Source organism: Peromyscus eremicus, chromosome 3, assembly GCF_949786415.1.
Source record: "Peromyscus eremicus chromosome 3, PerEre_H2_v1, whole genome shotgun sequence".
NCBI classification, from domain to species: Eukaryota; Metazoa; Chordata; class Mammalia; order Rodentia; family Cricetidae; genus Peromyscus; species Peromyscus eremicus.
This window is the reverse complement of record NC_081418.1, coordinates 54,490,884-54,516,123: the sequence shown is the minus strand read 5'-3', so window position 1 is coordinate 54,516,123 and position 25,240 is coordinate 54,490,884. Positions and strand designations below refer to the sequence as shown.

At 37.8% G+C, this 25,240-nt stretch overlaps 2 long non-coding RNA genes across 7 annotated transcripts in view; both read right to left on the bottom strand.

Moving 5' to 3' along the window:
- LOC131906856 (uncharacterized) overlaps nucleotides 1–15,733 on the bottom strand; it is a 140,278-nt gene extending 124,545 nt beyond the window's left edge. For 2 of the 6 annotated variants that reach the window (XR_009378213.1, XR_009378212.1), the window contains exon 1: nucleotides 15,617–15,732. This is a non-coding gene — a long non-coding RNA (uncharacterized LOC131906856). Of the gene's footprint in view, nucleotides 1–15,616 lie in introns of all 6 variants that reach the window. The other 4 variants (XR_009378211.1, XR_009378210.1, XR_009378214.1 and 1 more) reach the window with 3 other exon arrangements.
- A 1,005-nt stretch (nucleotides 15,734–16,738) lies between these two features.
- The window catches only part of LOC131905803 (uncharacterized), a 40,591-nt gene continuing 32,089 nt past the window's right edge, over nucleotides 16,739–25,240 (bottom strand). The window contains exon 3 of the long non-coding RNA XR_009378042.1: nucleotides 16,739–17,159. This is a non-coding gene — a long non-coding RNA (uncharacterized LOC131905803). The remainder of the gene's footprint in view (nucleotides 17,160–25,240) is intronic.

Sequence of the window (25,240 nt, the reverse complement as noted above, 5' to 3'; positions counted from 1 at the left end):
TTCTCCTCTGCTCTCCTCTCTTCCCTCTCCATGACTCTCCTGTCTTCTCTTTTCCTGTATTGCTCTCTAAGCATTCAGTTAAATATTCCCAATTAAATATTCTCATAGAGTTTAAAAGACATACAAGAGTAAGGAATTCATTTATGAATGAATAATAAAAATGTTGAGGACCTAATATGTGTGAATACAGTTCAACTTTTAAAAATATGAAGCAGATATGTTATTAACAAAGTGCTTAAGGTATCAAATGGGAAAGACAATATAACTGAAATAATTCTGTCAGTTTCATAATACAAAACATATAATAAAAAGTAAAAATAAAATCTAGAGAATGTCAGTAGAATCTACCTTAAATATCCATAACTATGATCTTTTCAGAAACATAGTTAAATATGCATGTTTATTAACGTAGAAGTTTTCCATTATGCATTCCTTTTTGTTCTTATTTATTCATTCATGTACTCATCTATTTTGAGACATTCTTAACCTAAGTAGCTCAGGCTGCCCTCAAATTTGAACTATTCTTCTTGTCCTATGACTACAGATGTTCACCACCATGACCAGACAAAATTGTATTTCCCAGCCATGGTTTCTTAGTGTCTTCTCCAGAGAAGCTAGGTGACAAGGAAGACCCTAAGAGGGATGCAGGGATCGCCCTGGGAAGGGAAAAGAGATGAGGTCTTCTGGGTAAACTTGGAGTAGGGGAGGGGGCATGGAGGTGGTAAAGGGGAGGACATGAGGGATGAGAACATGAGGGAATGAGATGGTCATGTTGAGGGAGGGATGGAGTGGGAGAGCAATGAAAGAGATATCTTTTTGTTTGTTTCTTTGTTTGTTTGTTTTTTCTTTAATTTTATTTAATAATTTAATTTAATTTTACATAACAACTATGGATTCCCTTGTTCTTCCCCTTCCCACTGCCCCCCCTGCCACCGCCTTCCCCCCAGCCCACCTCCCATTCCCATCTCCTCCATGGCAAAGATTCCCCTGAGGATTGAGTTCAACTTGGTAGATTCAGTCCAAGCAGGTCCAGTCCCCTCCTCCCAGGCTGAGCCAAGTGTCCCTGTATAAGCCCCAGGTTCCAAACAGCCAGCTCATGCACTGAGGTCAGGTCCTGGTCCCACTGCCTGGATGCCTCCCAAACAGTTCAAGCTAATCACCTGTCTCACTTATCCAGACGGCCTGATCCAGTTGGGGCCTCCTCAGCTATTGGTTCATAGTTCATGTGTTTCCATTCATCTGGCTATTTGTCCCTGTGCTTTTTCCAACCTTGGTCTCAACAATTCTCACTCATACAAACCCTCTTCTTTCTCACCAATTGGACTCCTGGAGATCCACCTGGGACCTGGCTGTGGATCTCTGCATCCAGTTCCCTCAGTCATTGGATGAGGTTTCTAGCACGACAATTAGGGTGTTTAGCCATCCTATTACCAGAGTAGGTCAGATCAGGCTGTCTCTCGAACGTTGCCAGTAGTCTATGTTCATATCAGCATTGTTTGTAATAGCCAGAACCTGGAAACAACCTAGATGCCCTTCAACTGAAGAATGGATAAATAAAATGTGGTACATATACACAATGGAGTACTACTCAGCAGAGAAAAACAATGACATCATGAGGTTTGCAGGCAAATGAATGGATCTAGAAAATATCCTGAGTGAAGTAACCCAGATTCAAAAAGACAAACTTGGTATGTACTCACTCATAGGAGGATACTAGATGTAAAACAAAGATGACTAGACTGCTACTCACAACTCCAGGGAGGCTACCTAGAAAACAGGACCCCAAGAAAGACACAGGGATCGCCCAATGACTGAGAAATGGATGAGATCTACAGGAACAACCTGGACGAGAGTGGGAGTAATGAAGGGCAAGGGTCGAGGGAAAGAGAGTTTAGGGGAGCGGGAGATCCCTGCTGGATGAAGAACAGAGAGGAAGAACAAGGAATAAGAGACCATGGTAAATGAAGACCACATGAGAATAGAAAGAAGCAAAGTACTAGAGAGGTCCCCAGAAATCCACAAAGATACCTCCACAATAGACTACTGGCAATAGTCGAGAGACAGCCCGAACTGAAAGAGATATCTTAATAGAGGGAGCCGTTATGGAGCTAGAGAGAAAGCTGATGCTAAGGAAATTCCCAGGAATCCACAAGGATGACCCCAGCTAACACCCCTAGCAATAGTAGAGAGGATGCCTGAACTGGCCTTCCTCTGTAATCAGATTGGTGATTACCCTAGCTGTCATCATAGAACCTTCATCCAGTAACTGATGGAAGCAGATACAGAGACCCACATCCATGCACCAGGCCGAGCTCCAGGAGTCCAGTCAAACAAAGGGAAGAGGGATTATAGGAGCAAGGGGGTGGTCAAGATCATGATGGGGAAACCCACAGACACAGAAGACTCGAACTTGTGGGAGCTCACAGACACTAGACCAACAGCTGTGGAGCCTGCATGGGACTGAACTAGGACCTCTGCATGTGGGCGACAATTTTGTAGCCTGGTCTGCTTGTAGGACTCCTGGTAGTGGGACCAGGATCTATCCCTGGAGCATGAGCTGGCTTTTTGAAGCCCATTCCATATGGTGGGATGCCTTGCTCAGCCTTTGGGGTCGGGGGGAGGGGTTGGTCCTGCTCAACTGAAAGTGCCAGGCCTTGTTGACTTCCCATGGGAGGCCTTTCTGAGGAGTGGGTGGTGGTGGGCTGGAGGAGGGGGAGTGGGGGGAGGGAGGGAGGGGGAACTCTGGTTGGTATGTAAAATGAATTAAAAAATAATTAAAAATAAAAAACTGCTCTGGAAAACAAAAAAATTATATTTCATTATTTCACAAATATATAAATGGATATATGTAACATACATCTGGGTATCAGCCTAATCTTTTAGTTATGAGACACTTTTTATTCTCCACTTGGACTCCTCTGCATCTATTATAAAACTTAGAAGAATTTAAGTGAAAATGATAGAAGGGAAATCATAGATAACTTGAGACACACCAGTATTAGTCAGGGTCTTTTTATTTAAGGGATAGATGATAGTTTCAGAAGCCAGACTTTAAGAAAATAATTTTCACACAAATAGTATTGTAAGTAATATTGGAGCAAGGAATTTATAAGACGATGTAAGTTTCATTCCATAGGAAAAAAGAAGAAAAGCCCTGTTTAATTGCTGCATGTAGGGGATAGACAACGTGTCCTAAGAGAAAAAAGAAAAAAAGATTCAGAGGGCAAAGAAATCAGGGTTTTACCTTGCTCATGGAAGCATACAAAATTAAGTGTCCAAGCTCAAGATAAATTACCTCCTATTTCTTTATATAAGAGAAGACTGGACACTCCTGTGGAGTATATATAGGAACATCAAGAGAGTACTAAACTTTAGAGGAGTTTGTTTTTAAGTTTGGAGCCGATCTTAAATTAATACAAACTTCCCATGGGGAGTCAGATAAGGGTAGGTAATATAAAGTTTGAATGGTACAAATCTCTGCATGTTGAGGTAAATGGAAATGGGTGTAGCCATTTGACAGAAATTGTGGAAACAAACTAATGGCCACAGTCCCTGAAATGAGGAGTAGCTGGTGGAATTGTATCTAATTCAGTGGAGTTAGGCTGTCAGTAAGGTCAAAAATTAAGCTTAGTAAAAATAAAGAAGGAAGACAACTAAAAGAATAATTAGTCATGGTCAGAGACTTGACTAGCAAAGGTTATGATAAAAATCTCTAGGGCATAAGTGTAGGGATAAATAAATGGATATGTTACAGCGCTCTGTCTACTTGCTTCTCCCACATGATAGCATGGAGATGGACTGGATCACACATTGTCCGGCTTCTCCATGAAGGTTATTCATGATGTTTTTGAGATATCAGAAGTCATGCAAATCTCTATTGCAACTCCACAGATAAAAGTCTAAAAATAGCTACTGGCAGTTTCTTAGCCCATTGGTATAGTTATATTACAGTAGAATTTCATTAGCAGAAAAAAATGGGAGTTAAAGCTATATAGTAATTCGGAAGTACAGTACTTTATGTGCTCACATTAAGTGTAAGGCCTGAAGTTAAATTTCAAGCTATACATACACACACACACACACACACACACACACACACACACACACACATACACACACACATACATGAACATGCACACACATTCAAACTCACTCATGCAATACACTCCACACTTTTATACATACAAACCACACACACACATACACAAAATATACATGCATACATGCATTCAAACACACACACATGCACACATACACTCATACCATACACTCACACACTCCTCTACACACAAACCACACACACACACACACACACACACACACACACACACACACACACAATGAGGCTCATTATATTGGTCAACAAATCCTGGACATGAGGCCTACTCTGGAATGTGGTTGATATACCCAGTGTTGCACCATTAGATAAAATAGATTATCCATTTTCCTAGAAAGTATAAATAGCAAATAGCTTCTTGATTAGGTGTGGGATTTTGTGTCCATGTCCCTTTCTCTGTACTGAGACTTTTGTCTGGTTTGAACTTGTACAGGTCTTGTGTGTGCTGTCACAATTTCTTTGACTTCATATGTGTACCAGTCCTGTTGTGTGTGGAAGACTCTCTTTACTTGGAGTCATCCATCACCTCTGGCTCTTACAATTTTCCTGCCCCCTCTTCTGCATAGATTCCAGAGCCTTGATGGGAGGAGTTTGCTGACAACATCTCGTTTAAGGCTGGGTTCTCTAGAAATGTGGCCAAGAAGTTGAGACTAAATAGGTTACACACCTCTAGGAAAACCTACTACTATCATTCTGCTAAAGGAACATAGCAATAAAGTGGCTCCTAGTGGTGTATTGATAACTTACAGATCAGGGCAAATGCTAGCATGGATGTGTAGAAAGGTGAACACTTATATTCACTACTGGTGAGTGCAAACTGGTGCAGCCATTATGGAAATCAGTGTTGAGTTCCTTGAGAAGCTTAAAATCATTCTCCCACATGGTCCAGATGTACAACTCTTAGGTATATACCCGAAGGATTCTGTGTCCTGCTACAGAGATACTTGCTCATCCATGTTCATTACTGTTCTATTCATAGTAAGTGGAAAATGGCAACAGCCTAGATGTCTACAAATGATGAATGAATGATTAAAAATATGGTATACTTACATAATTGAATATTACTTAGATATTTAAAAAAGGAAATTATAAAACTCACAGAAAATAAATGGAACTAGAAATAATGGTTCTGAGTAAAGTAACTCTGCCCCCAAACACAAACATTGCAGTTTTTCTCATTCATGGATGTTAGCTTTGAATATTTGGACAGGTACCTTTCTTTTGGAACACCCACGAGGTCAGGAAGTTGTTAAGAGGCCTTAGGGAGGGACTTAATGGATAAGAGAGATATAATAGACTAGTACAAAGGGTTATGAAACAAGAAGAAATAAACTGTTGGGGGAAGGAAACGTAGAATAAGTGCGATAAATGAAACTAAAGACTTCAAAAACTCATGTGGAAACATACTTCTTAGAATCTGCCTAAAATATGTCTATACAAATAAAAGAGCTAAAATGGAGTTAGCCTATACTGAGGCAACAATGCCTCTGCTAGATACCAGAGGCTAACAAAAAATCCAGTCCCAGGAATGAGTTATTTCTTTGGAGTTATTGGTCAGTGGATTCCAATAGACCCCTAAACATTACAGGCAATTGCAAGTCGTTTTGGGTACTCTCCAGAACTTGACAGTAAGATCCTGATGTAGTGGATAACTCTCCTACCTACCTATGACCTTGAAGTACCTGCCCCCGGGGCGTGCCCTTGGGCTTCCCTCGACTTGAACCATACTAGCAACTTAACAGTACACCTGGAAGCTCTAGAACAAAAAGAAGCAAGCTCCCCCAGGAGGAGTAGATGGCAGGAAATAATCAAACTGAGGCCTGAAATCAATAAAATAGAAACAATACAAAGAATCAACAAAAAAAAGCATTCATTCTTTGAGAAAATCAAGATAGACAAATCCTTATCCAAACTAACTGAAAGACAAAGAGAGATATGCAAATTAACAAAATCAGAAATGAAAGAATATAGCAACAGACACCAAGGACATCCAAGAATCATTAGGTCATGTTTCAAAAACCTGTACTCCACAAAATCTAAAAGAAATGGGCAATTTTCTCAATAGATACCGCTTACCGAAGTTGAATCAAGATCAGATGTACAATTTAAATAGACCTATAACCCCTAAGGAAATAAAAGTAGTCATTAAAATTCTGCCAACCCCCCCCCCAAAAAAAAAATCCAGGGTCAGATGGTTTTAGTGTAGAATTTTATCAGACTTTCAAAGAAGACCTAATACCAATTATCCTCAAATTGTTCCACAAAATAGAAACAGAAAGAACATAAAATGGAAACAAATTCATTTTATGAAGCCACAGTCATCCTCATACTCAAACCACACAAAGACTCAACAAAGAGAATTACAGACCAATATCCCTCATGAATATTGATGCAAAAATACTCAATAAACACTCACAAACCGAATCCAAGAACACATCAAAAAGATCATCCACCATGATCAGGTAAGATTCATTCAGTGATACAGGGATGGTTTCACATATGAAAATCTGTCAAAATAACCCATCATATAAATAAACTGAAAGACAAAAACATGATCGTATCATAAGAGGCTGAAAAAATCCTTTGACAAAATTGAATACCCCTTCATAATAAAAAGTCTTGGAGAGAGCAAGGATATAAGGAACATACCTAAACATACTAAAGGCAATATACAGCAAGCCAGTAGCCAACATCAAATTAAATAGAGAGAAACTCAAAGTAATTCCATTAAAATTAGGAACAAGACAGAGCTATCTACTTTCTCCTTATCTGTTCAATATACTACTTGAATTTCTAGCTGAAGCAGTAAGACAACTAGAGGAGATCAAGGGGGTATAAATTGGAAATGAAGAAGTCAAAGTATTATTTGCAGATGATATGATACTATACATAAGTGACCCAAAAAAATTTTTATCTGGGAATTCCTACAGATGATAAACACCTTCAACAAAGTGGCTAGATACAAGATTAACTAAAAAAAAAATCCATAGCCCTCCTTTTTAACAAATGGCATATTGGCTGAGAAAGAAATCAAGGTAACAACATCCTTTCTTCACAATAGCCACAAATAATAAAAAATATCTTGCTGTAACTCTAATCAAGCAAATGAAAGACCTGTATGGCAAGAACTTCAAGTCTTTGAAGAAGGAAACTTAAGAAGATATCAGAAGCTGGAAATATCTCCCATGCTCATGGATTGGTAGGATTAACATAGTTTAAAAAATCCTACTCAAAGCAATCTACAGATTAAATGCAATATCCATCAAAATTCCAACACAATTCTTTACATACCTTGAAAGGATGACTGTCAATTTCATGTGGAAAAACAAAAATCCCAGGATATCTAAAACCATGCTATACACAAATAAACAAACAAACAAAAACTCTGGTAGTATCACTGTCTCTGATTTCAAACTATACTACAGAGCTGTAGTAATAAAAACCACATGGAACTGACATAAAAACTGATACAGTGATTGATGGAATTAGATTGAAAACCCAGATATGAATCCTTTCCTAAAAACAAAATTTTTGATAAAAACATCAGAAATATACAATGGAAAAAAGAAAGCATCTTCAACAAATGGTGGTGGTACAACTGGATATAAGCATATACAAGAATGAAAATAGATCCATATCTATCATCCTGCACAAAACTCAAATCCAAATGAATGAAAGCCTTCAACAGAAATCCAGATACATTGAACCTGACAGAAGAGAAAATTGTTAATAGCCTGGAAAGTATTGGCACAGGAGACAACTTCCTTAACAGAACACCAATGGTGCAGACTCTAAGATCAACACTTAATAAATGATATCTCAGGAAACTGAAAAGCTTCTGTAAGGCAAAGGACACTTCAATTGGACAAAACAACAACCTACAAAATGGGAAAAGATTTTCACCAACTCCATATCCAATAAAGGGCTATATCAAAAATATATATAAAGATCTGAAAAAACTAGACACAAACAAACCAAATAATCCAATTAAAAAATGGGCTACAGATCTAAACATAGAATTCACAACAGAAGAATCTCAAATGGCTGAGAAATATCTAAAGAAATGCTCCCAGTCCTTAGCAATCAGGGAATGCAAATCAAAATGACTTTGAGATTCTATCTTAATACCTGCCAGAATGGCTAATATTAATATCATATGCTGGCAAGGATGTGAAGCAAGGGGAACACTCTTCTACTGCTGGTGGGAGTGTAAACTTGTACAGCCACTTTGGAAATCAATAAGGCAGCTCCTCAGAAAATTGGGAATTGATCTACCTCAAGACCCAGCTATACCATTCCTGAGCATATACTCAAAGGACACTCTATCCTACCATAAGGACATTTGCTCAGCTACACTCATAACAGCCAGAAACTGGAAACAACCTAGATATCCCACAACCAAAGAATGGATGAAGAAAATGTGGTACATTTAAACAATGGAGTATTCAGCTGTTAACAACAATGACATCATTAAATTGCAGGCAAGTGGGTGGAACTATAAAAAAATAATCCTGAGTGAGTTAACCCAGGTCCAGAAAGACAAACATGGTATGTACTCACTCATAAGTGGACATTAACTGTAAAGTAAAAAAAAAATCATGCTACAATCCACAGACCCAGAGGATAAGTAACAAGCAGGGCTTAAGGGGGAGGCAGGGTGTGAGAATCTCCCTGGGAAGAAGCAATAGAATAGATTTCAGGTGGACTGAGGGTAGGTGAGGTTGGGAACAGGGAGGATCACATGGGGAGGGAGGAAAAAATACTGGGAAAAATGACTGGCATGGGTGGGGGCATTTCAGGGATGAGGTCGAAACCTAGTGCAATGGAAACTTCATGAAATCTATGAGAGTAACCCTAGCAAAGTCTCCTAGTAATGGGGACATAGAGCATGAGCCAGCCATCTTCTGTAACCAGGCAAGGCCTCAAGTGGAGGGATTGGAACACCAACCCAGCCACAAAACTTTGGACCTACAGTTTGTTCTGCCTGCAGAGTGTTCTGGACCTGGAGCCTAGAAGAATCATCATCAAAGAGACCAGAGAAGCTTCTTCCAGCAGCTCATGAGAGCAGATGCAGAATCCCATAACCATACATTAGGCAGAGCCCAGGAAGTCCTATGGAGGAGAAGGAGAAAGGATCAAAGTTCAGAGGAACCATGGCAATCGAGGACACCACAATTACACTGCCCACAAAAATCAACTGACCAGGATTTACAGAGGCTCACAGAGATCAGGGAGCCTGTAGGGGTCTAACCTAGGTCCTCTTCATATACATTATGGCTCAGTAGTTTGGTGTTTCTTATGGGATTTCTAACAGTGGGAGTGCAGGGGGAGGGGATCTCTCTGACTCTTTGGCCTGCTTATGGGACCCTTTTTCTCCTACTGGTTTACCTTGTCCAGCCTTGGTGTAATGGTGTGTGTGTGTGCCTGGTCTTACTGTCATTTATTATGTGGTGTTTGGTTGATATTCCTGGAAAGCTCACTCTTTTCTGAAGGGAGGCAGAGGGAAGGGTGGATGTGGGGGAGAGGGAAGGTGAGAGAGAGAGACATGCAAATAGATAAATGTAACAACAGTTTCCTAGATTATAAAATAATAGAGTTGGACCATATTATACAGCCTGTTTGAAGGAGGTGGGGCAAGATAGTATACCTGTGTGCCTGTTGAAAACACATGTGTCTGTGTAGTGAGCTAATTTTTCAATGGGGCTTTTAAAATGGCCTCTGCATTTAAGCAAACAGGCTTGAATAGAGTGTCTACCATTTGCTATTTTGATATGAACTGTTATTTCCTAAAGTTAAACTTCTTCATACATTAATGTAACTATAATAAATCTCTGGAAGCTTATTTTAATGTGGAAATGAGACTGCCTGATAAGTAAATAATAAAATGTGCAATATCTTTCCTCTTCTTCTTTCTTTCCCCATCTCCAGTATGGCTCTACTAAGCAAGTCATCTACTGCAACCTATAGGATCCTCAGATATAAGATACAATAAGACATAGAAGGCATAAATCAAACCAAGTATTCCATTAAAAGTCATTATAGAAGTATCAAGAAATCAAAGGCCAGGAAGGCAATTACTGAAAATGAAGGAAGTTTAAATGTAAAGAATTTAAACACTTAAAATATGATGACACCATAAATCACTTGTTTGACTTGTTCATTTGTAAGTGGAGAGTTTGAAGCTCACAGAAACAAAGTGAGTTCACAAAGATCTGGATTGCTTAATGACCAGTGAAGTGCTCTGAAAACAAGAAAGGACATGACCTAAACCTATGGACTGTGTTTTTGACAGCTGGTTCAGCACTTTAATCTATGTTGCTAAGTTCAAGTTTCACTTGGGTGACTCAAACTAATGCCCATCATCACAATTTTCTCAGCTGAACCGACTTTGCTTGCACTTCACCTCAGTCAGCCTTCCCCACGGCTACACGGTTGACCTTGCCATCACTCAAAACAGCTCTGCAATCTTTAATCCTACACTGCAGCCCATGACCACAGTCTCCCATCCTTTCAGAGATCTGGTTTCTCCACTTCATATGCTGCCCAAGGTCACTGGCATCACCAGGTCATTAACTCCCATCTTTTCTCCAACTCAGAGTCTCCCCAGTGTTACCCATTTTTTCCATTTGCCTAGATTCCCTGAAGCTGTGTAGAATTCTTTTCATTTTTTTGCAATAATCTTAAATTATATAACCAAGTTCTTCTATAACACTATAATACTATGTTCTATATATACCAATATAATATTTCACTAGGAATATGCCATATATAGAATATAGTATTATAGAATATAATATATTCCTAGTCAAATAGCTCCAAATGAAGCGATTAGTCCATTAGTAAGAACTGGTTTTGCAACCTCTGCTGGCCTCTACAATTTTCTCATGAAAATTATTTGAAAGTAACATAGTCATCTTTCCCCTTACACATTCACAGAAGATCATACCCTCCCACAGAGAGAGGGTATAACTACTTCACTACCCTACCTTTCTACTTCCCTTCCCTGGTGCTGCTTCCTCTCATAGTGTGAAACATTTTCCATCTATCTGATTAATTCTCCCCAACATGCTCTGTATCACATCTTCTGTCCCTAAAACCCTCCAAGCATTATTTTCTCCTTCAACTCAAAAGGAAAAATATATAGTTGAGAAATATAGCCAATATATTTCACTTTAGAAATGATAATATGTTTTCTTCTTAATAGTGCTTTAATTTTCTATAATACAATATGCCGGAACATTATTCAGCCATTGTACCAAGCTTTTCCTCTTTGGCCACCAACCAGCTTCAAAATCATGACATGGAGACTTCTTCTTAGTTATGAAAGCTTGGCCTTATCTTAGCTTTTATTTTAATGTTTTTCTTCATCTATGTTTTGCCTTAGAGCTTTTTACCTTTCTTTCTATAAGTGTCTGCTGGCTGGCAGCTGCCTGCCTGGCCCCTGGCATCTCCTTCTCTTTCTTCCTCATTCTCTCCTCTCTTCTTCCTCTTGTTTTTCTCCAGCCTAGATTTCTTCTCCTATTTATTCTCCCTGCCTGCCAGTCCCACCTATCCCTTTTTTGCCTAGTTACTGGCTGGCTGTTCATCTTTTTATTAGACCAATTAGGTGCCTTAGGCAGGCAAGGTGAAACAAATGCAACACATTTTTACATAATTAAACATACATGATTACATTGTTAAACAAATGCAGCATAAATAGATGTAACACACATTTATAAAGTTAAAGTAGATTTCCACAGCATGAACAAATGTAACACATCTTTACACAGTTCAAGAAATGTCCACAAGCCATAAAGTGAAATGATAAAGTGATACATGTGATAACATGTATGAACCTTGAAAAGATTATGTAAAACGCAAAAGGTCATACACATGGCTTTGTTTACATGAAATTTCTAGACTAGGCAATTTTATACAAAAAGCATGTGCTTGCCAGAGGCTGGAAGAAATAGAAATAAACTGAAAGCACCTGAGAGTAGTTAAGAGTCTTCTTTGAAGATGGTACCAGTGTTCTAGAATTCACAAACTTAGGACTATAACTGAATGGTGAACCATGAAAAGATGCTATAATACTCAAACTAGGTTGAAATAAAGTTCATCTTTTTAAAACATAAAAATCTATAGAATTGCTAGTGCCAGCATTTCCAGAATAGTTTAATCAAAGTCCATCATCACTATTGCCTTTTATAGTTCAAATCACTTGATGAAACTTCAAAATGATTTCATTTTTAAATAAAATCAGTTGATAAAGTAGATAATGTATATCTTAATTGAGCTTTGGAGAGTAATTATAATTAGCTCCTATATAATGTTTTAGAAAAATTAAGATAATTATCTTAAGTGCAACATAATTTCAAATGGTGAGATCTAAATAGAGATGTCTAATTGCATTCCTAGGATATTACATTGGACTTGATGCAACCTAAAAAAATTGTTTATGAACACTAATAAGGTGGTAAAGTTCCTAGATATGAAAAATGATAATTAACTCAAAGAATTAAGCTTGTATCTTATTAGCATGCAATTGTACATTTACTCATTTGAGAAACCTTTGAATGTGCACCATATTCTAAGCACTGTACTAGATTTAATAAATGACTAATGGTGCTTCCAGAGTACACCATTGACTCAAGAAGAAAAACAATGAAGTATAAACTGGTGCCTCTTTCTAAGTAAAGGAAATAGGCTACAGTTTTCCCTTCCTGACTTAGAAGATGAGGCTCACAAATCCAATAAAATGGACATCAAAATTTCATTGAATATGAGGCTATATTTGAGTGCATTAACTTTCCTTTAAAAATGCTGTTTCCTATTTTACTTGATTCTGAATGTCTTGAAAAAGACTTTTTAAATGATAGCATTCTCAGTTCTATCCATGGGTCGAAATGAAGAGTTCCTTTTTGATCAGAAAAACTCATAAAGCATTCATGTAATCTCCCTGTTCAACACCTTTCTCTTTTCCACACCTGGCTGCACGTTCAACACGGACTTTAAAGTAGAATTACTTTTAGTTTACAAGATACTTTCGTCCCTCAAGACTTTCCTTCAAATCTCTCAGTTCTCTTCAGTGGGAAAAGATTACAATATCTTTTTGTTTCAGTTATTGATGTGTTAGCTGAGTCCCTGGGCCCATGACCATAAATGTTCTTTCTCTGTGTTAAGGCATGTTTCCCCAGGACTGACTGTAATTATGGTAGCATCTGTACAGTGCTGATATTATGATGTAGAAAAAGATTAATTTGGCCATCAAATGTTGATTTTTGTGCCCTAAATTCTGGGTGTTGAGGGAATGATTTGCCCATTTAGAAATTTAGTATATAATAAGTAGTTGGATCTCATGTATTCACTGACTCAACAAAAAATATAAACAAAGGAAAGGTTTGTAAATTATAAGATGTATGCGTGTATTCACGATGACAAAGCTTGCTGCTGTATTAGTTCTGTCTCCTTTCTCAGAAAAGAATACATAAATTTAAAAGGTAACCAAGAATGAAAACAGAGTAAAGGAGGCTAATTTTAATGAAATTGTCTGATTGGAACAGTCTTATTTAGCATTAGACAATGATGGAGGTAACAGAAATCTCACTATTTTCTTAATTCCACTAGGTATCTACTCCTCCCAAACCTTCCTTAGCCCATCTCCCATATCTATGGCTATTGTTTATTTTCATCTTACTGCATCACAATTCCTCATTCACTCACCTGTTCCATGCTAGGCTATGAGGTCTTTGGAAGCAAAAACTGAATACACCATTTGCATGCTTTCACTCACCATTTCTAACCTCCCAACACTGGTGAGCAATGAGTCCTTAACAGATAATAAATGAAGAGAGCAAAGGAAGGGAACAGGTTCTGCAGCCACAGAGTCTGTCAATTTCAGATCAAAACTAAGCTTCACATATTTCATTGCTGCTGACTTGTAGTATTGGGCTTTGGATGAATGCAGCTCAACAAAACAAACCCAGTGATTTTTTTTTCTTGTCATTACTTCCTAGAGAATGCAGTGTAATGACGACTTACATAGGATTGGCATTGCATCACATGCCCTAAGGAGTTTGGAGATGATTAGAAGTATCTGAAATGATTTCTGTAGGTTATAGACAAATACAATTCCATTTTACAAAAATCTTGAGCATCTGTGGCCTTTGGTGTCCATGGAGCTTCCTCTGCAATACTAAATGCCAGCTGTATGTTTGCACCACAGTGCTAAAAGTACATGTCATTTTCTAAGAAGTCACTTTTTCTTCATTCCATTTGAAAAAAAAATAAAGTACATTCAAAAAACATAGCATGGAAAAAAGGAATTCACAAAAAGAAATCCCAGAAAACTTGACAGTTAAACATGAAAAATTAAAAACCAAATTTCTAGAAGACAAATTTGTCATTTAAAAGGATCATTTTCTAAACTTTGAAGAAACTGATTAAAATAATAGAGAAATATTTAAAACTAAGACATAAAAACAAAAAGGCAAATAACTTCTTGATAAAAATTATTTTATAGGCATGAATGCATGCATCATGTGGGTATTTAGTACATATAAATTAAAATATAAACAGATTGCAATCATCGAAAAGGACATGAAGTTGGGTGGTGAGGGAGGTGAGAGGAATCTGGGAAGAGTTAGGGAAGGAGAAAAAAAAGATCAAACTATATTGTATTAAGTTATTTTAGCTAAAAGAATGAGAGAAAGAGAATGTGCAAAAAAACAAAAATGCTTACTGGCAATACGCAGATAAAGGTAACTCATTAGTAAAAGCATTGCATTTCCCAAAGTTGATTTGTTAAAAATTTTACAATAATAACTGAAAGGATACACAAAATCTGAATATATATTAAATAGACATCTCTGAATTTTGTCTGTCCATCCAGCTAAAGTTTTGTTTCTTTGTAGTTTTGTTTCTTTGCCCAACATCACTCTCTCCTACCTCCAACTGTCCTGGGCTCCTGAAAACTACCATTCTTCTTTCTAGTCCTGTGATCAACTTTGGTAGATGCCACAAGCAATACTACACAGTATTTATCTTTTGGCAGTAAGTAATCAATATAATATGTCATTGAAAATGATAAGTGGATATGTTAATGAGCCTAGTTTAATCATTCTAAATGTACATGTATATCAAAGCACTGTGTTGTATGCAATAAATACATAGACTGTCACTAGCTGAGGTGAAATATAAAATAATAAAATTGCAAATAAGTAGCTTTGAAATTAACATCTTATATAAGCAGGAGTTAAATGCTATAACAATTTAGAAGGTTTTGTAGAACTAGTGAATTTCTTAATCTATATCTTAATATGTTAATCAGTATACCATATATTGGACAGCCCAATAGAAACTGTTCTTCCATAATTCTGGAGAGAGAAGTCTAAAATGAAGCCCCTACCATTTGAACCCTGAGGAGGAGCCTCTTCTGTGTATGACTTCAAGGGACAAAATTCTGAAAGAAGCTGGATCATTGTGACAAGGCACTGGTCCTATCATAAAGGATCTACTCACCTGAACTAGTAATATCCACAGAAGACATCTCAAATGATATCACATAGTGATCAGTATTTTGACCTGAGATTTTTGAGAAAAAAAATCAATCAACAGCAATGTAATATTAAAATTTCTTGATATTCTGAAGATCCAACAATAAAAGCAAGCCATCTGAACATGAAGTTCAATAATAATAGAACAGTATATGATAGCATTATTCCCTACTATTATATTATGTGTACATTCTCTTTGAAGTTAGCCAGAGCCTGTCAAATTTTACATTCAATATTTGACATATAACTTTACTACAAAAGTGTTTTTGCCTGAATCTAAATTCAAACGGGTATTTTATGTTTTGCCTGACAATCTAACTGTAACACTTAGATGCCCACATCTTCTCCAAATACCAGCCATCCACTGAAAAGTTATGCTCTGGTCTGCATCAGAGGAACAGGCAAATGAGGTGATAATTGAAAGAAGACAATTCATTGTTTATTTGTTTGCACAATATAAAAAGTGATGTCCAATAGCATATTTCATTAAATAATGAAGATTATAATACATGGAGTTAATAAGGTAACAAGTACAGAACTACTTAGCATATTTGGGAAGTATTCATTATAAAAATAAAATAGCTATAAACTTGAAGGCCACCTTGACAATGACAAAATATGAAAATGTATAACTATTTCTTACCTTTGTGTGCATTCTATGGAATCCTAATTTAATTCATGAGGGCCAGGAATAAAAAAAAATCTGATTTTCAAGATATAATACTCCTGAGATCACAGCAAAAAAAAAAAAAAAAAACAGGGATTATTTCCCCAAACTTCCCAGCCTGTGTCAGCTGCCTGAAAGTATCCTATGGAATAAATCCTGGCTATGCTCATTAACAGTTGCTCAGATTTCATAACATAGAGTTTTTTCAAAGCACGGGTAAATAGAAGAGCTGGAGAAGGTCTAGAATGCTCCAGGAACCATTTTGACTTGCAGATCTAACTCATACATGGCAGATTGCGTACTTTCATAGGTAATCTGTTCATGGTCACTTGCAGGAGAAAGAATGTCGCCTGGAGAGCAATTCATAGCTGCCTTCAGATTCCAGGCTTCAGCATTTTGAGTTTGTTGAGTTGGCATGTGATGACTGTTAGATCCCTCGCTCAGGATAAAAATTGCCAAGGCAGAAGAGCTTTGCTAGAGTGAGAACTCAAAATCAATGTTCAGCTTTTGCTGTCACCAGCCTAGAAAGAATGATAATGTGATAATGCTCAGAGAACAGTGTGAGCAAATGCGTAGAGAGACACAGATGGGGTAGCCTGTTAGAACCAGAGATATAGTCTGGGGTTTGGAGAAAAGAAATGAGTTGACTGAACCTGCATTGTAGAGACCGGAGAGATGGCTCAGCAGTTAAGAGCCTGGTCTTTCAGACCTAGGTTTTGTTTCCACTCATGTGGCCGCTCACAGCTATCTATAACTCCAGTTTTGGGTGATCCAATGTCCTCTTCTGTTGTTGGAACCAGAAACACATGTAGTGTGTATATCTATATATTCAGGCAAGCACCTAAAATAAAAATATAATTTTTTAAATGGAGCATAAGAGTGTTTGGGAGATGGTGAGATTGTGCTGTTTCATGACTGGAAGTCACTGTGATTTAATGCAACTGCTAAAATCACTACACACCGTGGAATGTATTTTACCATCGTTGTATCATAAAAAATAATTTTAAAAACTTCAATATGGTACCGATGAAAACATAAGTTAAGTTTTTTGCATCTCATATAATGTTGGCATCACATCCCTTCTCCCTTTGTCTTTGACCTCTTCACATTGCCCGTTAGATTACAACACTGCAGTCTCAGTTTCACACCATCACTATCACATCCCTGGACCAGCTTCTCTTCAGACCTTTCCTTGATGGGTCCCTTGCTGTGCTTCACATCCCACCTTCAATGTCAACTATGAGAGATGCACCCCAAGTATCGAATCTACAGGATATTCTTCTTGTATATCACCCTTCTCCTGCAACAGTGCCATGTTTAGTTACTTCACAGCTGTGATCAGAATCTGGGGTTATCTTGTCTGTTGATTTATATTTTTATTTATGTTCTCATCTCTAAAACAGAAAATCCAAGGAGGTAGGTGTTATCTTTGTCTTACAGCCAAATAAATAATTGTTGAAAGAATGCCTAGATTTCATATTACATCATAATTTCTCCCAGATATCACTTTACTTACAAGAAACATAATTCTAAGGTATTTGACATTTCTAGAATAAAGTGAATTCTTAATTAATTGACAAAGTAACTCTTGAAAGGAGCTATCGAGCAAGATCAAACTCATTGCAGCCTGGGGTTCAGAGTTCTGTTATAATTTTGTTTGAACACAGACATGCTCACCATCAGGCTCTGGGAGTAGATGCAGATCAAATATGCTCAGACACAGACCTCTTTTTAACATTATAGATCAGTATTTAAAATCCTGTTCAGAACAACATGAGAGCAGAAACTCCTTGATTCCCATCTAGGCATCTGAGATGTTAGCATGGGCTCAAGCACAGGAGTAGCACAACACAGTGCAAATAAAGTCAAAGAGCTGATGAACACAGTCTGTGGGAAACACAGGCCACAAATGTGAAGCATGACTGTCAAGATGTGAAGATCCACTGATGAGCTCCACTCCCAACTCTGTCACTGGTCGCCCATGCTCCCGTTCTTGTTCAGATCCTATTTCTAAGAAATGAAGGAGCTAAGTTAGCTGGCTGCTCAGGCTCTCTCCTACCCCCTCTCGTTTCTTTTACCACTCTGCTCTGAGAAGTTCAATACAACATGGTTTTTATAACTAGAGAGGTCTGTGTCACTTCAGAACCAATGTTTTTAAATGAAGCAAAACCTATCAACCCTCACAGGAAAATCTGTTTCACCTTAAACTTAATGTATTAAAACAAATAAAAGTGTGTGTGTGTGTGTGTGTGTGTGTGTGTGTGTGTGTTCAAGCAATACATACTCCAAAACAAAAATGACAAACTTGAACGCAGTTCGTATAAACCAACACACCAGATAAAGTGGCAAATGGTTCAGGATGACTAACACTTGCACCGTGAGCTGGTTAGGGACAGACAATTTTAAGAGTTATGGAAAGTGCCTGAACATTTTCATGAATTTTAAATTTTTATACCTTTTTGCTTATTATTATATATCTAAATATCTCTAAATGTATTATTTTCTACTTTGTGCTGCGTGTAGCTGTCATAATCTTTATGCTTCACAATTGTGGAGAGTTTTCTTAAACCTCTCTACTGAAGAGAGAAAGGGGAGGCTGACTGTAGATCTTTTTTTCAAGCATGAGGCAGCCCTGTCAAAGGGCAGAAGAAAAGCAGTTGAAATGAGAAAGCGGCTGCTCTATAAAATAAATTAACTGAAAGCAGTGCTGTGAAAGGACAGGTTACAGAACGAGAGGGCCTGCTAAAGACAATGAGAAGAGAAGACAGGGAGGATGCACTGACTCAGACAACTCAAGACACTCATCACCAGGTGACGCCATGGGTGGATTCTGAGGGAACTGGAGGCGCTGCTTCAGTTGGAACCAATTTTCCCTTTCTTGTTTCTTTAAACATCTCCATATGCCCCGCTGTGAAGCTGGGGCTTTCATGTGCTATTGCTTCTGCCTACTTATCTTCTCATGCTAATTTAAAAACCTGTCTGTTATTGACTATGACATCATACAATGTCAGCTTCCAGAACCATGTCTGTCACATTTTATTAATGCCTGAAAATATTAAATTCTTGAGCTCTGTTTCCTCTAATAGACAGTACTTTTATAATTATAAATTTATGTCTGAAAGGCTACTGTAACGTCTAGACAGGCATGCCATAAAGAGTCTAGATAGCAACTTCTGGTAATATGACACTAATACGCTTAACCCCCAAATCATGTATTTTTGAAGGAAATTTCTTACAAATGAAAATACACCAAAGTAAAAACAGTTTCACATGCTCTTTTAAAAGCCAAAAGAATTCTGTTTTGTCAGTATAACACCTCTTTGTTGAGTATATTTAGATGGGATGTTTTTCAAAGTATGGGTCACAGATGCCCCAGGGACAGATGCCTGAGTACCTATAAACAGCAAATCCCGACAATATACCCCAGAATGTATTTAAGTCTTTGCAGACAGCACGATCTGAGTTCTAGCAGGCATTACTAGTGTTTAGGTTTGCTCAAATTTCAGAATCTTTGAAGCAGGAGCCTATTCTGTGAGCATAGGCGTCTCATCAGCCCTTGGTGTCCAGTTTTCCAGAGCAAAGGAAGCAGCCCCACCTCTCTCCCTGCACCCCCTGAGGTGTTACCCAGCTCTAAGTGCCAAAGACATAGATTAGATGTTTCCAAGTCCTCCACAGCCCAAAGGTTAATGAGGCATCTCATTCATATTTCATGATTGCTGTTTGCCCTTCTCTGCCTTTGGGACACACAATGGAAAAGTGCAATCAATAGAATAATATCAGACCCACCAGACAATTAGAAGATACCAAAAATAATCCATATGCTCCCACTGTATTTAAAGTGACTGCCCTGAATTAATAAATCATCAAAAGACCATCATTTCACCAGCTCTTGTCAGCATGTTGAAACATATATTCAATCTTAGAAGCCAAGAGCTCCTACCCAGGCCTGTCTTCATCATATCCCCACATGCCCGGCCTGATCATGGCTGCCCAACACCATGTTGTTGTCACCGAGGTTGCTGTTCTGTCCCTTTTGCTGAAGTCCTATTAGAGCTATTAACTTTGGGACTAATGACTCAACTCACAGGAGAATGAAGAGCAGGCTGGATAAATTTAGTATGTCTCTGCTGTAAATAATTTGATATTCACTTTTAAAATCACCAAGTCTTTGTTAGTAAAAGTTCTTCAACACCTTTGGAGAAGAGAGCCCTTGCTGTTACTACTCCTACAGAATGGACAGTCTTTAACTTCCCCAACCTTTATGTTTGTATTTTAAAATCTAACATGATGTAATGTAAATCATTATCAAGTATCTAAAACTTTCCAGAAATATTGATGCTTTTAACTTGCTTTTAAATGTCACAACAGAATTTTTCAACATATATTCCTTCAGCTTAAGTCTACTAAAATACTTTTTTAAAGATTTTTAAATGTTTTTGATTGAAATAGACTTAAGTATATCATTCCCTCCCTCTCTTTCCTCCCTCCATCCCTTTCCAGTTACCCTCCCTCAAACCATGTCAGCCTCTCAAGTTGGTAGCCTCTTTTTCTTTGCTTATTTTTATATGTGTAAATATATAAATATATTTATAATATATTTATATTTATTATGTGTATAAATAAATATACACATCATTTCAAAGCTGATCATTCTTCACTGAACAACCAAATAAAGGGTTCATCCCTGGGGAAGCTAATTCTCTTTCTCCTAGCCGTTAGTATTTGCCTGTAGTTCTTTTTCTAGGGATGGGGCCCCACGAAATTTTTCCCCTCTCCACGTTAACATGCCCACTGATATTGCTGTTGTTCTGGTCTTGTTTCGGCAGCCATTTTTAGGAGAGACTTTCACAGCCAGCAGATTTCCTGGTGTTCTGCCTCATAGGAACTTTCTATCCCTCCTCCACAATACTCCCTAAGCCATAGATGCCAGAGCTGTGATGCAGATTTCTCCTCTGGGAACAGGCTCCATACACAATCCATTGACCTCTCTTATTGTGTCCAGTTGTGGTTTTCTGTGACGGCTTCCATTTACTGTAAAGAGAGGCCTCTTTGATAAGTATACTTACTGAGGAAAGGTGGTTTGAGCACACTTTACACTTTACTACTTCTTTTTTCTGTTTGTTTTGTTTTTGTTTTGTTTTTTGTTTGTTTGTTTGTTTTTGTGAGGACAGGGAAGACCCAGCAAGCGGAACTACCCAGACCCAGAACCAGGGTTATAAGTTGGCCCACCCCAACATCTACCCCCATATACGACCTGCAGTAGCTTGTGAAGGGGCTGGTCCTGCAAACCCAAAGCTTCAGATATCCATGGCACAGAGCAAACAACAGTATATCTAAGAGGAGTTCCAGTGAGGGCCCAGCATCAATAGTGTAAGTAGAAACCAGAGGCCTCAAACCAGACCAATGACTCTTTGCAAGTCAAAATATATGGACAAAGGGGTTTACTGCATAACTCTCTGAGTGACACACTACAGCTTCCATGACAAAATTTTTCCTTTTTTCCTTTTTTTCTCTTAATTTTTTTTCTTTTGGGGCGAAGGGAGGTTGCAAGGAGAGAGGGCAGATATGAAGGGATGGGAAAATAAATAGGATCAAGATACATGAGGTGAAAGACAAAATAAATAAAAAAAGTTAAAATAATAAATATAAAATAAATGCTCTTGAAAAAATGTATCAGCAAATGAAGCTATTGTTTTGCTTTATTGTCATTTTATCATCAAATTTTAAGACAAATATTTTGAAGTAATAACCCCATCCAATCTTGAAGGAGTAAGAAAAAAAACACACAAAAGAAAGAGAAGAAAATCAAATAATTAAATTTAGGATGAGATGGAAAGAACAAGATTTGGCATTTCAGAGCTCAAAGGTCATAGCATCTCACTAAGAAGAAATGCCTGCAAGAAATAATTACACATTGGGGCAAAGTTACAAATGTAAAGGTTTTCATGAGTAAAAATAATAATAATAATAATAATAATAATAAAGTTTATATTCAAAAATAGTTAAATGGTTTATAATAGAATATTGAGGTGCAATAAATACTACAAAATTAACAGACTAAAAGTTTTTAAAATTATGAAAGGTTTTCAGTCTGAGAAAAGTATACATAAAATAGCTGCATGTGCCACTTACCCATAAATAAAAAAATACATAGAAACATCACTCTTTTCTTTCCAATGCTACTGACTATCCTAAATGAACATTCATATCCCACCTATAGCTTGTTTTTGTTTTGTTTGTTTTGTTTTTGACAGGGTCTCTTTATGTAGCCCTTGCCCTAGAACTTGCTATGTGTATCAAGCTGACTTCGAAGTCACAGATACCCACCTGCCTCTGCCTCCTGGGTACTGGGACTAAAGGTGTGAACCTTTCTGCCTTGCCCACCTGTTTTTATACATTGACTATAGATGTCTTTCAGTGTCATGATGGTGTTGTGCATGTATCCAAGCTACAGATAAGTTCTGTTGTTCTTACTACACACTCATACAACTTGCACTATTTTTACTTGAAGTTGCACTTTTGTAGCCAGGTGGTGGTGGCACACGCCTTTAATCACACTTCAAACACACAGGCAGATCTCTGTGAGTTTGAGACCAGCCTGTTCTACAGAGAAAGTTCCAAGACAGTCAAGACTACACAGAGAAACCCTATCTCAAAAAAAAAAAGTCTTACTTTTGTATTTTATGCATATATATATATAAGTATTTTATTTGTACTGAAATGTGATTTTAATTGTATGTTAATAAATAAAGTTGCCCAGGGGTCAGAGCTATTAGAGCCATAGCAAAACCTGGGTGGTGGTGGTGCACGCCTTTAATCTCAGCACTTGGTAGGCAAAGCTAAGTAGATCTCTGTGTGTTCAAGGATACAGCCAACAGACAGTGGTGAGGCAGTCATGTGGTTGGTTTTACAACCAATGAGAAGGCAGAACAGAAAGTCTATATAAAGACAAACAGACAGGAAGTAGGTCTCTTTCCGAGAGGTCTCTTGGCTGAAGAGGCTAGCTGCAGCAGACAGGTAAGGCTCTTAGCTCTGATCTCTTGGCAACTTTATTTATTAACATACAATTAAAATCACATTTCAGTACAAATGAAATACCACCATATATATATGATTTATTCACTTTAATTGCAATTTAATATTCATTTAAAAGAATATATCTCAATGTTGGTGATGCTTAAACCATTACAGCCATCATAGCCATCATAGCTATACCCCTGTAACACAGTCTATAGGGATTCAGACACTGTCCATGACTTGGGCCTGAGTAGCCAGAAGTGACCATTCTGATAGCCCATGACTTCCAGACCCTGGTCTTTAGGCTATTGGACAGAGCACAGGCTTCCTTTACTTCAGTGAGGTATGCTGTTCAGGCCACCTATGGATGGCCATCCAGAAAAAGTCAAATCTAACCAAGATGATGAGCGGTCCTTGCCACAATGATGAAGGACTTTCAGAATGTCCTTGGCTTGAGATGGTTGATGATGCTATGAATATTCTTATCTCTGGGAATGGCCAAACTAAAAGAAAAGCTAAAACAAGAAACATTGATGAACAAGCCATGATAAACCTGAGGACACCAGATCCCTAGGATTCAAGCTGTTGCCCTGATCACCAGAGTTCAGAGTGTGGACAACAAATGCAGAAGCAAAGAAAGAATGAGGCCCACAAACACCACCTGTCAATAAGCATGAAGCAGACGCTAAAAAATCTTGAGAAAGCATGTGGGAAACTGAGGATCAAATATGCCTTTCACAAGTATATTACAAAAAGTCCATCCCTGCTTCCCAACCCAAACAGTTATGTTTGCATCTTTGACGAGGTACCAAAGGTTAAAGAGCCAAAGGAGGGTATTAAACTTGCAAAAGTGGGAGCCCCAACATAAGACCTATGATGGATCATACCTTTTAACAACAGCATTCATGTGGTTTTCCTGGAGTTCAAGATTAGGCTAAACTACCTAGTTAATTCCAGGAGACCAGGTTTTGCTACAAATTGAGATCCCCACCCAAAAACTGGGAAGCTAAATAGCCCTTTTAAAGTCCAACAAAGAAAACAAGTGAAATTTGATCATAAATAAATAAATAAATAAATAAATAAATAAATAAATAAATAAGAAGAAAACATAACTACTTATTGATTCCTATTGCTGAATTTTTTCTGTTTAAAGAATATAAAATAATTATGACTATATACACACAGCACCTGTACATTCCTACGTAGCTCTTAGTCCCTGTGCATACAAAGATACATAGATAGATAAATACAGACATAGATATAGACATATTCTTCAATTTCAGGGAATGGAATGTGTAACTATTAGCTGCTCTTGGGGTATGTGCATCTTCACACTTGCTAGCTATTCCTATATAGTTCTTCAAACTCATTGCACTTATTTATACCACTTTGGAGGGTCTGGCCACTGTAGATGAAATTCTAAACAGTCTTAGTAAATAAGAAACACAGAGCCAAATACAGGGGCAATAGCCGAAGAGATCAGAGAATTAACGAAGACCCACTGACTACCCTTTAGCTTACCACCAAGCCTTAGTTTCCCACATGAGAGCTTCTCCCTATCTAACCTGCGTGCTGTGGGATGGTCTGTATGTCAAGTGTGTTGCTGATTGGTCAGTAAATAAATCACTGATTGGCCATTGGCTAGGCAGGAAGTATAGGCGGGACTAACAGAGAGGAGAATTGAGAGAACAGGAAGCTGGGTGAGGGAGACACGGCCAGCCGCCATCAGGACAAGGAAGATGTAAGGTACCAATAAGCCATGAGCCATGTGGCAAAGTAAAGATTAATAGAAATGGGCTAAATATAAGAGTAAGAGCTAGACAATGACAGGCCTGAGCTAATGGCCAAGCAGTTTAAATAATGTAAGAGTCTGTGTGTTTATTTTATAAGTGGGCTCTGGAACTG